This window comes from Lathyrus oleraceus, chromosome 3 (assembly GCF_024323335.1).
Source record: "Lathyrus oleraceus cultivar Zhongwan6 chromosome 3, CAAS_Psat_ZW6_1.0, whole genome shotgun sequence".
Lineage (NCBI taxonomy): Eukaryota > Viridiplantae > Streptophyta > Magnoliopsida > Fabales > Fabaceae > Lathyrus > Lathyrus oleraceus.
This window is the reverse complement of record NC_066581.1, coordinates 414294196-414309172: the sequence shown is the minus strand read 5'-3', so window position 1 is coordinate 414309172 and position 14977 is coordinate 414294196. Positions and strand designations below refer to the sequence as shown.

The 14977-nt window shown below is 37.5% G+C and overlaps 1 protein-coding gene across 1 annotated transcript in view; it reads left to right on the top strand.

Annotated features, from left to right (window-relative positions):
* LOC127127985 (uncharacterized) overlaps positions 1-1713 on the top strand; it is a 15007-nt gene extending 13294 nt beyond the window's left edge. The window contains exon 10 of the mRNA XM_051057245.1: positions 1386-1713. The gene's annotated coding sequence lies outside the window, so the exon portion shown is untranslated. The remainder of the gene's footprint in view (positions 1-1385) is intronic.
* Positions 1714-14977: the final 13264 nt, after the last annotated feature.

Sequence of the window (14977 nt, the reverse complement as noted above, 5' to 3'; positions counted from 1 at the left end):
CCCTTGATTTATGAAGGCGCGCAAGCCACTCTGGGGAATTGATTGCTATAGTCAGACATACAAAGCGTATCTGACAATAACCATGGACTTCTGAATATGCGCAAGGCGTTGTGGGGAATTGATTGTTGTATTCGGGCGTACAAAGCATACTCGACAACAACCATGAACTGCTGAAGGTGCACAAGGTGCTAGGGAGAATTGGTTGTTGTAGTCAGACGTGCAAAGTGTCTCCGATAACTCCCTTGAATTCTGAAGGCGCGTAAGAATCTACGAGAATTGGTTGCTATAGTCGGGCATACAAAGCGTATCAGACAACACCCCTGAACTTCTGAAGGCAGACAAGATGCTGTGGGGAATCGATTGTTGTAGTCGGGCGTACAATGTAACACTCCGATTTAATTATTCACTTATTTATTTAATTTAGTTGAGTAATTTATTTAAATGATTATTTTGTGAATAAATGACATGTTTGGCCAGTGATGGTATTTGTCTTGTTTTGTGTTAATTAATCGGTTAGTGGGAATTAATTAAACTAATTATTTAGAAATTGGAGAAAATATGAAAAATTTGGCCAATTTTCTGAATTGAGAGAGCTTAGTAGTGAGTGAAGGAGAGCTAGACTTTAGTTGGGCAAAAAATATAATTAAGAGAAATTAAATAAAATAGTATATATTTTAAAAACTAGAGAAAATTATGTTTTCAGGGAACTATTCTATCAGTACCTGAAAACAAAGGAATTTGAGAGAATAACTTTGGAAGGGAGAGTTAGGGCTTGAGAGAAGGGATCATTAGAATCTTGCTTTGCTGAATTTTTGCTAGAATTGCAAGGTATGAGATGGGGGGAATTCTTCATCTATGGGTGTTTAATTCATGAAAGAGTAGAGTGGTTTTCTTTAACATCCAATAGAAGTTTTCCTCTTTTGTTGATTGATTTGTTTGATGAACCTTATGATTTAAATTTTGTTTTATGCCATGATTAATTACAAATTCGTGTACTATGATCATAATGATTGTTTCATATGCTACTTGTTCATAAACATAGGTTTTGACATGAACTTGAGATTTTTAAAACATGAATAAATTCTATGTTTTGTGATAAAATCAATGGAATAACATGCCAATGAATGATAATTAATTAAATTACCATGCCAATGAATGATAATTAATTAAATTACCATACATTGAATTCTGAGTTTTTCGATAAATATGAGTTAATTAATTAAATCATATAATTAATTAAGTGGTTTTAAGTGAAGTTATGCATGAATGCGTGTTATGTGTAATCGTGAATATGCGTGATGAAAATGCAAGTATAATGTGGTGTGGATTATTGTGCATGCTTGTTGATGAGTTATTATTGATGCAATGAATATATTTATTTACAGTCATGTCGTGCCGTGAAAAATACAGAGTTGCCACCAGATTTCATTTATTCCAAAGGAAAGAGAAAATATAGATAAAACACCAAAGAGAATGGTCTTCGCAACCAAGAGCGGATTCGAAAGTCGGTTATGTAAGGGGAAGGTATTAACACCCCTCTCATCAATTGTACTCAACGGGAACCACTATGCTTGTATCATGCGTATGAATGTTGTTATTTGAATGTTACTTACTATCGGTTAATGAGAATGAGAGAATAAGACGGGAAAAGAAAATAAGTTTTAAATTAGTGTGATCACCAAGGTTTCAAACCCTTGTGCCTACGTATCCTCATTCGTGCAATAAAGAAGTCAGAGCTTTGTAGTTCCAATCACAAAATAGAGTATTTGTTTGATTGTTTTTAATGGACAATGTTAATGTTCACGTTCTAGCAGTTAACTTTGCTTGTATGCTCACGTCATGAGAGGCTTAAGTGTTTGTTTGTTTGCGGTAGAATGAATACACTTGGATCACATTCTAGCAGTTAACCATTAATTGTCTGCTCAGGCATGAGATGCTTAAGCTTCTTTCACGGTAGAACATAAGTAACATGCCTTATTTGAAAAAGAAGATTCTGAAAGATGCTCTAAGGCAGAAAATTGATTTGATTGGTTTGGGTTGATTTTAGTACGGAGACAGGCATCTAACCCTTGGCTAAGTACGACCAATAATATGGATACTTGGGAGTTGAGAGGATAGTTGCATCCTAACCACTCTTTTTCATCCAAAAGAAGTTTTGATTTATGAAATGGTTTTGCGAGTTTAATCATTGGTACTTAGAGGAAGACAAGTATCTAACCCTTGGCTAAGTACGCCCAACAATCAGAATACTCGAAAGTTGAGAGGGCAATTGTCGCACCTCGAAAAATGGGGATACGACTTCAAAGCGAAACGCGATCGCACGCTCACAATGATGGACTGAACAGAGTCGCCACCGAACTTTATTTATTCCTAAAAAGGAAAGGGGAAATATCGATAAAACCCAAGACAAAACGACAATGATTATTGGTCGTCGCAACCAAATTAGGGTTCGGGAGTCGATTACGCAAGGGGAAGGTATTAACACCCCTCACGTCCGTTGTACTCAACGGGAACCATTAGGTCAGTTGTGTGCGTTAGTGTTAGTTTGAAATGTTAGGCTTTTCGAATTATTAGGTGGGAAAGAAAGAAAGGATGAGAAGAGAATGTTTTTGGATTTTTGACGAAGGACTAAACCTAAGTTTTTTATTAGTGGGCCTGACAAGATTTAAAAATCCTGCTCCTACGTATCTCAAAAGAGAAATCAAGGCTTACGTAGTTCTGGGTAGAAAAATGTTTGTTTGTTGGTCGATTTTAGCAAAAGCTATATTGTATTAATCGACGGGAACATTGTTTTACCCAAAACAGATGAGGAGTGGACGCATACCACACATCGAACGGATTTATAAATCTACATTCGGAAAAGCGTCACTTATCTCGACTCAAAAATCGTGGCCGAAACATTGTTTTGTATCACCTTAAGACAATATATCTTTCTTTTATGAGAAAAAAGGTTTTTGAGTAGTCGCACGGCGGCGAGAAAGAGTTTGATTGGTTGGATGTATTTTGAGTGATGGTGAGAACTTGGATGAGTGAGATATACATCTCGAATCCTAGCCTCAGGAGTGCACGGTATACACCATGTTCCATTTCCATCTTTATTGAAAGAGGTTAAGATAGGAATTAAGTATTTTGGAATTTGATTGAGAAAGGGTTTGAAGAAACCGCATTGACAATTTTAGATGATGGCGAGAGCCAAGATAGGCGAGGCATACGTCTCGAATCTTAATCTCAGGAGTGCACGGTATACACCATGTTCCATTTCCACCTTTATTGAAAAAGTGTTAAATAAGAATTAGGTATTTTGAGTTTTGTTGTGAAAATGACTTGACCCTAAATCAAGTATTGATGGACGCTTAAGAGAACTTTGAATGAGTGTTTGAGAGAAAACAAAGTGGATAAATTTGGATGATGGCGAGAGCTAAGATAGGCGGGGCATACGTCTCGAATCTTAATCTCAGGAGTGCGCGGTATACACCACGTTCCACTTCCATCTTATTGAAAAGGTTTTAACTATGAATTAATATTTTTTGAGTTTTTATTAAGAAAACAGACTTGACGTTGAATCAAGCGTTTGATGAAAGTTTGAAAGAAATGGAATAGAATAGGAGGGAGAAATGAATTGTTTTGTTTATTGAGAAAATACTCGACGTTGGATCGAGTCATTATTTTTGATCTTTTGGAAATGGTTGATTTTATTCTTGTGTTAGTATCTAACTAAACAGTCAAACAAATAAAGAAATAAAACAGTACAAAATTATTACACATCGGGGGAGTGGGGTACATTTTGTCAAATGGGGATTCAAAATCATGAAATAATTAAATCGGGCCCAAACAACAAATAATGCAATGTATGAGTGTAAGTGTAAGAGAACCGGCTCATTGTAAGAAAGCCCAAGAGTAAGCTATGTGAGGTTGATGGCGATGCTTAAAGGCAATCGACTTACAAGGGTATGGAAATGGGCTCGATATTGAATCGAGAAAAGTGTGATTTTAAAAGTTTAAAGCGACTTTGAATGGATGATAAAATTAAAGGAAACCAAACTTGTGTTATTAAACAATAATGAAACTATGAGTATAGGAGAAATTATAATAAAACATAAACATGAAAAAAATGAATGCTAAAAGAAAAAAAATGCTATATATGGGTATTGAACCCACTCCACTAAAGATCATGAAACTACCCTCTCTCCACTAGGCCATTTATGATTAGTTATTATTTTAATGCTAATTTGGATAAGTAAACCAAGATAGATTAAAAATTAGAATTAAAAATAAAAACTAAGATAAAAAACAGTTTGTTGGACTACCAAGAAAAAACAAGGAATTAAATCCAGCCGCTTGGCTGTTGGGTTCTAGAGGCTAGTGGATTGGGAATCAAAAATGATATGTTAATATAATGTATTAAATGAAAACATTATTAAATGAAAACCTAGGAAGTTTAAACATAAAAAATTAATGGTTTCAATGTTTATTCCGTTTAAAAATAAATTAAAGAAAGAAAATGGAAACAATGTAACAGATGCTTCATCGTCCTCGTTCTCTCCCAATCTCACTTCACAAAATCATTCTCTCAACCTCACTCCCAGAATCGCTCCCTTAATCTCACTCTCAGAATCGCTCCCCTAACCTCGCGTCTCTCTCACGTCCTTAACCTCACTCCCAAAATCCGTCCCTTAATCGACCAAATCACCTCTCAGCTGCTCTCTTACTCTAAAATGCAAGGATCCATGGTTTTAAGGAGGAACATAAGGAAAAGGTGAAGGTGAGAAAAACAAGAAAGGGGGGGGTTTGAATTGTTTGAAAAATAAGCGCTTTTGCAAAATGAAATCACACAATGATTTTATACTGGTTCGCTTATAACACAAAGCTACTCCAGTCCACCCGGCCAAGGTGATTTCGCCTTCAACAAGGACTTAATCCACTAATCTTGAAAGATTACAAACAACCCCTAAGAGAGAAGAAAATCTCTTAGTCCTCTCAAGTCTACAGACTACAAAGAGTCACTTGAGGAAATCAAATAAAAATTAGATACAAGATGTGTAATCTAGAGTGCTTCTAAGAAAGCAAATATTACAAACTTAAGAACAAATTTTCCACTTGATAAGCAAAAGCTTAGTGAAAATCTTTGAAGAACAAAGATGTTTTTTTTTTTTTGAGCGTGATATAATTTCAGTATAGTTTTGGCTAGTGATTTCTTGTTTTGCTGAATGAGATTTCTTCTCTATTTATAGGAGTTGAAGTAGAGTTGAAGTAGCGTTGAATCTGTTGGATATTGAGATGTAGTTACGCCATTCCATTTATAGCTTCTGCAGTAGACTTTTTCTCTTAGAAGTGACTACTTACCACAATTAGTATCTTTTCTCTTGGAAGTGGAGATTAACGTCTCTTTCTAATTGAGGAAATCCATTTGCAGAACTTTAACTTGGCTTAAACGTTACTTCATCATGATTAACAATTCTGATTAGAGTCTTTGTGTATCTGGAGAAACTGGCTTCTGATGTTATCTCTTGAAAGTTCAGATGGCGCTGATAACTTCAGAATTTACAGAAGGCATTTGTTCAGAGTCAGAGCTTCTAGACTTTACTTTATGTTCAGATGCTTCTGATACTTTGTAGTTTTGTCCAGAGTCAGAGCTTCTTGAAACGAGATTCCACTTTAGATGCTTCTGATACTTGATAATTTGTATCTGATCTTGTTGTGCATCTGATGACATCATCAGATTTATTTCTTCTTTCTTTAGAACCCTGCACACTTAGAAACTTTTCGTTAGGGTGCCATTTTTGGTTTCATCCTTTGTTATCATCAAAATCATGGAGTCTGTTGTAGAACAATTTTTTGTTCTTACAATCTCCCCCTTTTTGATGATGACAAAACAAATAAAATTATCAGATGAAACATGAAAAATATTAGATCAGATAGACAAAAAGCTCCCCCTGAGTTAGTACTAGGGAGTTCAGAAGTTCTTACCAGAGCTTTCCAAGCAATAAGATTTCTGAAAACTTTCTGCAATTTCTTAATTTTAATGTTAGAGTTATTTAATCAGAGCTATTATTTAATCAGAGCTATTTATATCAGAACTATTTCTATAAATGTTGCAGAATGCTTAAGGTTTTAGACATAATTTTCATCAGAGCTATTTAATAATTTCTCCCCCTTTTTGGCATAATCAAAAAGGCATAAAAAATAAAAAGAATAATAAAGAGAAAAACATTTCATTAAACAGAAGCACAAAGGCACAAAAGCATGCAAAACATCAGATCCAAGAAAATATCAGAGCTAAAAAGAAGACAGAAGCAAAAACACTAGGCAAGCAAACAAAATAAATCCTAAGTGCCTAAGGGTTCGGAGGTTGAGGAAGTCTCTGAAGCAACATGGCAAACATGTTCTGGATGTTTTCATTCAAGGCATCTTGCTTGTCCATCCTGGCACGAAGCTCATTCTGATCTTTCTTGATCTCTTGCTGATCTTGCTTTATCTCTTTCAGAGTGTTAAGAATCAGAGGGATCGCAGAGGAAGACTCCCCCTGAATCAGAGCCTGCTGAGCTTCAGCTTCAGCAGCAGCTTGGGCTTCTGCATCTGCCTGAGCCTTGGCTTCAGCTTCCCGAATCCTTAGAAGTTCTGCTTCCTTTGCCAGTCGTTCTTCTTCTAACCTCTTTGCTTCTTCTTCAGCTTCCCTAGCCAATCTTTCCTCCTCTAATCTTCTGGCCTCAGCTTCTCTAGCCAGTCTCTCTTGGAGTCTTTCCTCAGAGTCTCTGATGTAGCCATTTCTGACTTGTTCAGAGATACTCTTCAGCCTATAAGACTCAGAGGTCATCCAACTAATGACTCTGTTCCAGTGTGTCCTAACAAATTTAGGATCATCACTAACTTCAGAGTTTCTAGCCAGAGACTTGATCTTCTGGACTGAAGCTTCTGCAACCTGTATAATGGCCTCCTCAAGGGTAGGTATGGTAAGTTCAGGTTCAGGTTCAGGTGAATGAGGTGGAGAGTTTTGAGGGCTGAGATTTAGAGAGGGAGGTTCAGTTTGTTGAGGTTCAGATTCTGCTTGAAGTTCAGAATCTGCGTCTGGTTGAAGACTGGGAGATGAAGCATATAGTGGATTTAGGTCTAAAGGGTCAGAGTCTGGTCCAGGTACAGCGGGAATAAATGGTGGAGTGATATTAGAGGTGATGGGATCAGATGGTTGAGTTTCAGAGGGTAAGGTTGTTGTTTGTTGTGGTGGAAGTGAAGTTTGGAGGGGTGAGGTTACTTCAGATTGTCGTGTGGGTTGTGGAGCGAAATTTTTAGCATAAATTTCAGCTATTGTTGGGGAGTTAGGGTCAGAGTGTTCTTGGTCAGAGGACTCTTGGTCAGAGAACTCTTGGTCAGAAGAAGGGGAAAGGTAAGGAGGTGATTCATATTCAGAGGATGAGGAAGAAGAAGTTTGTTTGTGAGTTTGTATAGGTTGAGAGGGAGGAATGAAGGTTTTGGCTATGTTTAGAACTGGTGTTGGTTGGGAGGTTCTGGTGATTGAGGGTGGTATTTCAGAGGTGGTATATATTGGTTGAGAGGAGAGAGGGTTAGAGGAAGCCAATATAGATTCAGAAGAGACAGGAGGAATAGACTTACCAGAAGAGACATTCAGAGGTGCTGAAGCTTTGGTGCCAGAGGTTTCTCCAAGTCTGGCTTTCTTTGCTCTCCTTGCCTCAGCAGCTATCTGTTTCTCAGAGACACCTCTCTTGTATCTGACAAGATCTTCTACAGAGTCCAGACAGTCTTCAAGGCGGAAATCAGAAATATCAACGCCTTCATCCAGACGATCCTGAAGGTAGATAGCAATGGCATTCTTGGGTTCATTCTTGAAGAACCTGGCAAGGCCATGAGGCATCTTCCTCTGATCTTTTAGAGATTCCCAGGACACATCCATAGTTGGCTTGACTCTAATGTCTTTGATGATTCCCATACTCTTCAGGTTTCTGGCATTCAGAGGCTTTCCCACATCAATTGCCAGATCATCCATACATCTGGTCTTCTCCAGATCATCTACCAAGCCATGCTCAATGAAGACATCAGAGAGCAATCTTCCCAGAGGAATGTAGGATCTGGGCTTCATATTATTCCTCGTTTCTCTGACTGAATCCCTCAGATACCTGAACAGGAGAGTAGGGAGGTTGATCTTGATACCCTTCTGAATGCAATATAAGATGCATTTCTGATCAGCATTGATATAATCTGAAGAGTTGGAGGCTGGACGATGATGGATTGTTCCCAGAATAATCTTCAGCCAAACTCGGAGGTTCTGATGAAGCTCCTTGTTCTTAGAGGGGTTTCCTTCAACATTAGGTTTGAAGATTGTAGGGTTGATGACTTCAGTGATGCGTTTTGACCTTGGAGGAATATTGTAAATCCTTTTACCTCCAGCTTTCTCCATGTTTAGCAAGGAAGCAATTGATGCTTCAGTGATGACAATCTTCACACCCAGAACAAACGAGACAATGAACTGGTCATCAGCATCTGCACATCTCCAGAACTCCTTCACCAGAAGAGGATAGATTGGACCATACAATCTGTTGAAGTAGTTTTCCCAACCTTGCTTGCGAAGATCTTCAGTAAGATCAACACCGTTTCTTCTCAAGTTCTCAAAATCTACCAGCGATTCACACAGTACATCTAAACCTTCAAAGGGAGTTGAAAGGTTTATGTGTTGTTCACGGTCAAGAATGTGAGGTTCTTTGTAGACTGGGGTCGTGGTGACGTCTATAACCATGGGTGTTTGAGTGTTTGAGGTTTGGGGATTAGAAGCGGATTCCATTTGTTGGGAGAAGTTAAAAACTTCTTGCTCTTGAGGATTCATGAAGAAAATTGATGAAGAAGATGAAGAACTGAAGGAGTTGCAGAGAAAACTTCGAGAGAGGGTTTAGGGTTTAAGAGTGAGTGAAGAGTGATAAGTGTGAAAAGTGAGAGAAAGTGTTTATATACTAAGGGTAAAAACACATGCAAAACGACACACATACCAGCGTTAGCACAAAACTCAAAATGGCACGCTTGGGGGGAAAAATGATTACAGCTCATAAATGAATGTCTAATCCCACAGTTTGCACACTGCTCGAGGAAAACTCAAACGTCTGCCTTTTGAATTTCTTGACAGCTGTCTAGAAGTTCTAAAGTTTGACGCTTCAGAGTTCCACGCGTTGATGTATCTGATCTTCAGGAATACCAAGAGATTGGTTCTGAAGATTTCTAACTCAGATATCTTCTTAACAATGTAGAAGCATCAGAGTCAGAGGCAGAATCATATTTGTTTTTATCAGAATCTTATTTTATATTTTTCAGAGCCATACTTCATTCAGGACAATTTTTAATGTTCAGATTTTCTAAGATGAAAAGAAATCTATCTTCAGCTAGAGGCTTAGTAAAGATATCTGCCCATTGATGTTCTGTATCAATGAACTTCAGCGTTACTATTCCTTTCTGAACATAGTCTCTAATAAAATGATGTTTAATTTCTATGTGTTTGGCTCTGGAATGTAAAATAGGATTCTTACTCAAACAAATAGCAGCAGTATTATCACAAAAGATAGGAATGTTACTCTCAAAGATTTGTAGATCTTCTAGCTGATGTTTCATCCAGAGCATCTGAGTTGTGCACAGTGATGCTGAGATGTATTCTGCTTCTGCAGTTGATAGAGCGATAGTTGACTGTCTTTTGCTAGCCCAGGAGATTAGATTGTTTCCCAGAAGCTGGCAATTTCCAGATGTGCTTTTTCGTTCTATTCTATCTCCTGCATAATCTGCATCACAATAACCAGAAAGCCTATACTCTGATGTTTTCTCATACATCAGGCCCAGGTTAGGAGTTCCTTTCAGATACTTAAGAATTCTCTTAACAGCTGTTAAATGAGATTCTCTAGGATCTGATTGGAATCTGGCACAAAGACAGACACTAAAGAGAATATCAGGACGAGTAGCAGTCAGATAGAGAAGAGAGCCTATCATACTTCGATAGAGCTTCTGACAAACCTTGTTGCTTACCTCTTCCTTTTCCAGAATGCAAGTTGGATGCATGGGAGTCTTTGCAGAGTTGCATTCAGTCATGTCAAACTTCTTCAGAACGTCTTTAATGTACTTGCTTTGATGAATGTACGTGACTTCTGGAGTTTGATTGATTTGAATTCCCAGAAAGAACTTTAGTTCTTGCATTAGACTCATTTCAAATTCTGCCTGCATTAGCTTAGAAAATTCTTGGCAAACAGAGATATTAGCAGAACCAAAAATAATATCATCAACATAAATTTGGCATATCATGAGATCATTATTAAGGTTTTTACAGAAGAGTGTAGAATCAACTTTCCCTCTGATAAAATTTTGTTCCAGAAGAAAATTGCTCAGACGTTCATACCAAGCTCTGGGAGCTTGTTTAAGTCCATATAAGGATTTCTTAAGTTTGAAAACATGTTCTGGAAAGTTTGAATTTTCAAAGCCTGGAGGTTGGTTGACATACACTTCTTCTGAAATATAACCATTAAGAAATGCACTCTTGACATCCATTTGGTATAATTTGATAGAATGATTAATAGCAAAAGATACAAGAAGACGAATAGACTCTAACCTTGCGACTGGAGCAAAAGTTTCATTATAATCAATACCTTCTTGTTGACTATAACCTTGAGCTACCAGTCGTGCTTTGTTTCTAACAACTTCTCCTTTCTCGTTCAGTTTGTTTCTGAAAACCCATCTGGTTCCAATGACATGAGTGCCTCTGGGTTTAGGAACGAGATCCCAGACATCATTCTTGGAGAATTGATCTAACTCTTCTTGCATAGCTGCCACCCAATCGTTATCTTGAAGAGCTTCATCACAGGACGTAGGCTCAATCAGAGACACTAGTCCCAGAGGAATATCTTCAGAAGTTCTGAAGGTAGATCTGGTTCTAACAGGTTCATCTTTGTTTCCCAAAATCAAATCTTCAGATACGTTGCTACGACTCTTGACTTTCCTTGGAATTTCTGGAGATTTAATTTCTTCAGAGTCTGGAGTGACAGTTGCTTCTGGAGTTTTCTCAGATTCTACCAGAGTGATCTCTAAATCTGCAAACTTTTCAACTAGCTTTGACTTTTCAGGGTCAAGCTTATCATCAAATCTAACATGAATTGATTCCTCCACAATTTTGGTTTCTGTGTTGTATACTCTGTAGCCTTTAGAGCGTTCTGAGTATCCTAACATAATACCTTTCTGTGCTTTGGAATCAAACTTGTTCAGATGTTCTTTAGTATTTAATATAAAGCAAATGCATCCAAAAGGATGAAAATATGAAATGTTGGGTTTTCTTCCCTTACACAGTTCATAGGGAGTCTTATCCAGAATAGGTCTAATAGAGATTCTATTCTGAATGTAACACGCTGTATTTACAGCTTCTGCCCAAAAGTGCTTTGCAACATTTGTTTCATTGATCATGGTTCTGGCCATTTCTTGGAGTGTCCTATTCTTCCTCTCTACAACTCCATTTTGTTGTGGAGTTCTAGGGCAGGAGAAATCATGGGATATTCCATTAGAATCAAATAGTTCTTCAAAATCTTTATTTTCAAATTCTCCACCATGATCACTTCTGACTCTAACAATTTTAGAGTCAAATTCTTTTTGCACTTTAGAACAGAAACTGGTGAATACAGAGTGAGACTCACTCTTGTGCTTTAGGAATTTTACCCATGTCCAGCGGCTGTAATCATCAACGATTACTAGTCCATACTTCTTTCCATTGACTGATGCTGTTTTCACAGGACCAAATAAGTCAATGTGAAGAAGCTCCAGAGGCTTGGAGGTAGAAACAACATTTTTCTTTTTAAAAGATGTTTTTGAAAACTTTCCTTTCTGACAAGCTTCACACAGAGCATCTGAAGAAAACTTCAGTTTAGGTAAGCCTCTGACTAACTCAAGTTTAGTTAGCTGAGAAAGTTTTCTCATGCTAATGTGGCCTAAGCGTCTATGCCATACCCATTGCTCTTCGTGAACTGACATTAAACATTTAACATTTTGATCTTTTAAATCAGAAAGATTTATTTTATAAATGTTGTTTTTCCTCTTGCCTGTGAAAAGGACAGAGCCATCGTTCTGACTAATTGCTTTACACGTTTTTTGATTAAAGATTACATCATAACCGTTATCACTTAATTGACTTATGGATAACAAGTTATGCATTAATCCTTCTACATAAAGAACATCAGATATAGAGGGAAGAGTACCGTTACCAATAGTTCCGGAGCCTCTGATCCTTCCTTTCTGATCTCCTCCGAAGCCTACAAATCCAGCGTCTTTAAGTTCCAGGCTTTGGAACATAGACTTTCTTCCCGTCATATGTCGCGAGCATCCAGAGTCCAGGTACCATGACTGGTGTCTGAACTTTGCTGCATAGGATATCTGCAACATAGATGATCTTATCTTTCGGTACCCAGAATCTCTTGGGTCCTTTCAGATTAGTTTTCCCAGAGTTTCTTACAACTTTGGGTCTTCTAGCATTTTTAAACTTGTGTTCTTGTGTGTGTGTGTAGTGGTATGAAAAAGGCGATTTAATTTGGTTACTGGTAGAGGTTTTATTTTCCTCAGAATCATACCCAATTCCCCTTTTATTATTCTGACCTACTCCATAAATCATGGATGCCATAATACTCCTATTTATCCCATTCTTCAGAAATTGTTGAAAGGCTTCTTCATATTTATAAATAATTTCATTTGAAGTTTGTGGTGCTTGAGACAACACTTCTTCTAATTTTAAGCTTTTTGTTTTAGCTCCATCTCTTTCTAACGTTAAAGATTTGATTGTATCTTCATGTGCTAGAATTGTTGTCTCAAGTTCACTACATTCTTCAGATTTTGCTTTAAGAAGGCCTTTAATGCTTTTAACTTTTTGTTTTAATTTCTGAAGAGAGGTAAGAGTTTCTGATAAACATGATTCTAAGTCAGATCTAGAAAGTTCAGAAAATACCTCTTCAGATTCTTCATCTGAGCTGCTGGATGTGGTAGCCATAAATGCTACGTTGGCTTGTTCATCAGAGTCAGATTCTGATGATCCTGATTCACTATCGTCCCAGGTGGCCATTAATCCCTTCTTTGTTCTGAAGGCATTTTTCTTGAAGCTTTCTTTCTTAGAGTTATCTTTCTTCAGCTTGGGGCATTCATTTCTATAATGACCTGTTTCTTTACATTCAAAACAGGTAATATCTTTATTAGGTTTACCTTTTGAAGTTGACTCTGATCTATCCCCTCTGGGTCTTGATCTTCTGAAGTTGTTGTTGTTCCTTCTTTTCCAGAGTTGCTTAACTCTTCTGGTTAGTAAGGACAGTTCTTCTTCATCATCAGAGTCTTCAGGTTCAGAGTCGTCAGTATCTGCAGTTTCTGCCTGGAGAGCTTTGGTTCTGTCTGACTTCCGTCTTTCAGGTCTGGACTTCAGCGCCACTGACTTGTTCCTTTTCTGAGGCTCATCCTCCTCTAGTTCTATCTCATGGCTTCTGAGAGAACTAACAAGTTCTTCAAGGCTGATATTGTTCAGATCCTTTGATAACTTCAGAGCAGTAACCATTGGTCTCCATTTCTTTGGCAGACTTCTGACTATCTTCTTAACATGATCTGCAGTCGTGTATCCTTTGTCTAGCACTTTAAGACCTGCAATAAGAGTTTGGAATCTGGAAAACATAGCTTCTATAGCTTCGTCATCTTCCATCTTGAAGGCTTCATATTTCTGGATCAACGCCAGAGCCTTCGTCTCCTTGACTTGGGAGTTTCCTTCATGGGTCATCTTCAGAGAGTCAAGTATATCTTTAGCCGTCTCTCTGTTGGTGATCTTTTCGTATTCGTTGTATGATATAGCATTTAGAAGTATTGTTCTGGCCTTGTGATGATTTTTGAACTCACGTTTCTGATCTTCTGACATTTTGCTTCTGGGAACTTCAGCTCCATTTAAGGTTGGAGGTTTGTATCCATCTGTGACAATGTCCCAGAGGTCAGCATCATAACCAAGAAAGAAACTTTCGATTCTATCTTTCCAGTAATCAAACTTTTCTCCTTAAAAAACAGGAGGCTTGGCATTGTAAGAATCTTTCTCATTTGAGTGGGCCATTTGTTTTTCTCGCACTGGATCTCTCTACACGGTTAAGTGTTTGATTTGAAAATCAATAACAGAGCCGGAGCTCTGATACCAATTGAAGGTGAGAAAAACAAGAAAGGGGGGGTTTGAATTGTTTGAAAAATAAGCGCTTTTGCAAAATGAAATCACACAATGATTTTATACTGGTTCGCTTATAACACAAAGCTACTCCAGTCCACCCGGCCAAGGTGATTTCGCCTTCAACAAGGACTTAATCCACTAATCTTGAAAGATTACAAACAACCCCTAAGAGAGAAGAAAATCTCTTAGTCCTCTCAAGTCTACAGACTACAAAGAGTCACTTGAGGAAATCAAATAAAAATTAGATACAAGATGTGTAATCTAGAGTGCTTCTAAGAAAGCAAATATTACAAACTTAAGAACAAATTTTCCACTTGATAAGCAAAAGCTTAGTGAAAATCTTTGAAGAACAAAGATGTTTTTTTTTTTTGAGCGTGATATAATTTCAGTATAGTTTTGGCTAGTGATTTCTTGTTTTGCTGAATGAGATTTCTTCTCTATTTATAGGAGTTGAAGTAGAGTTGAAGTAGCGTTGAATCTGTTGGATATTGAGATGTAGTTACGCCATTCCATTTATAGCTTCTGCAGTAGACTTTTTCTCTTAGAAGTGACTACTTACCACAATTAGTATCTTTTCTCTTGGAAGTGGAGATTAACGTCTCTTTCTAATTGAGGAAATCCATTTGCAGAACTTTAACTTGGCTTAAACGTTACTTCATCATGATTAACAATTCTGATTAGAGTCTTTGTGTATCTGGAGAAACTGGCTTCTGATGTTATCTCTTGAAAGTTCAGATGGCGCTGATAACTTCAGAATTTACAGAAGGCATTTGTTCAGAG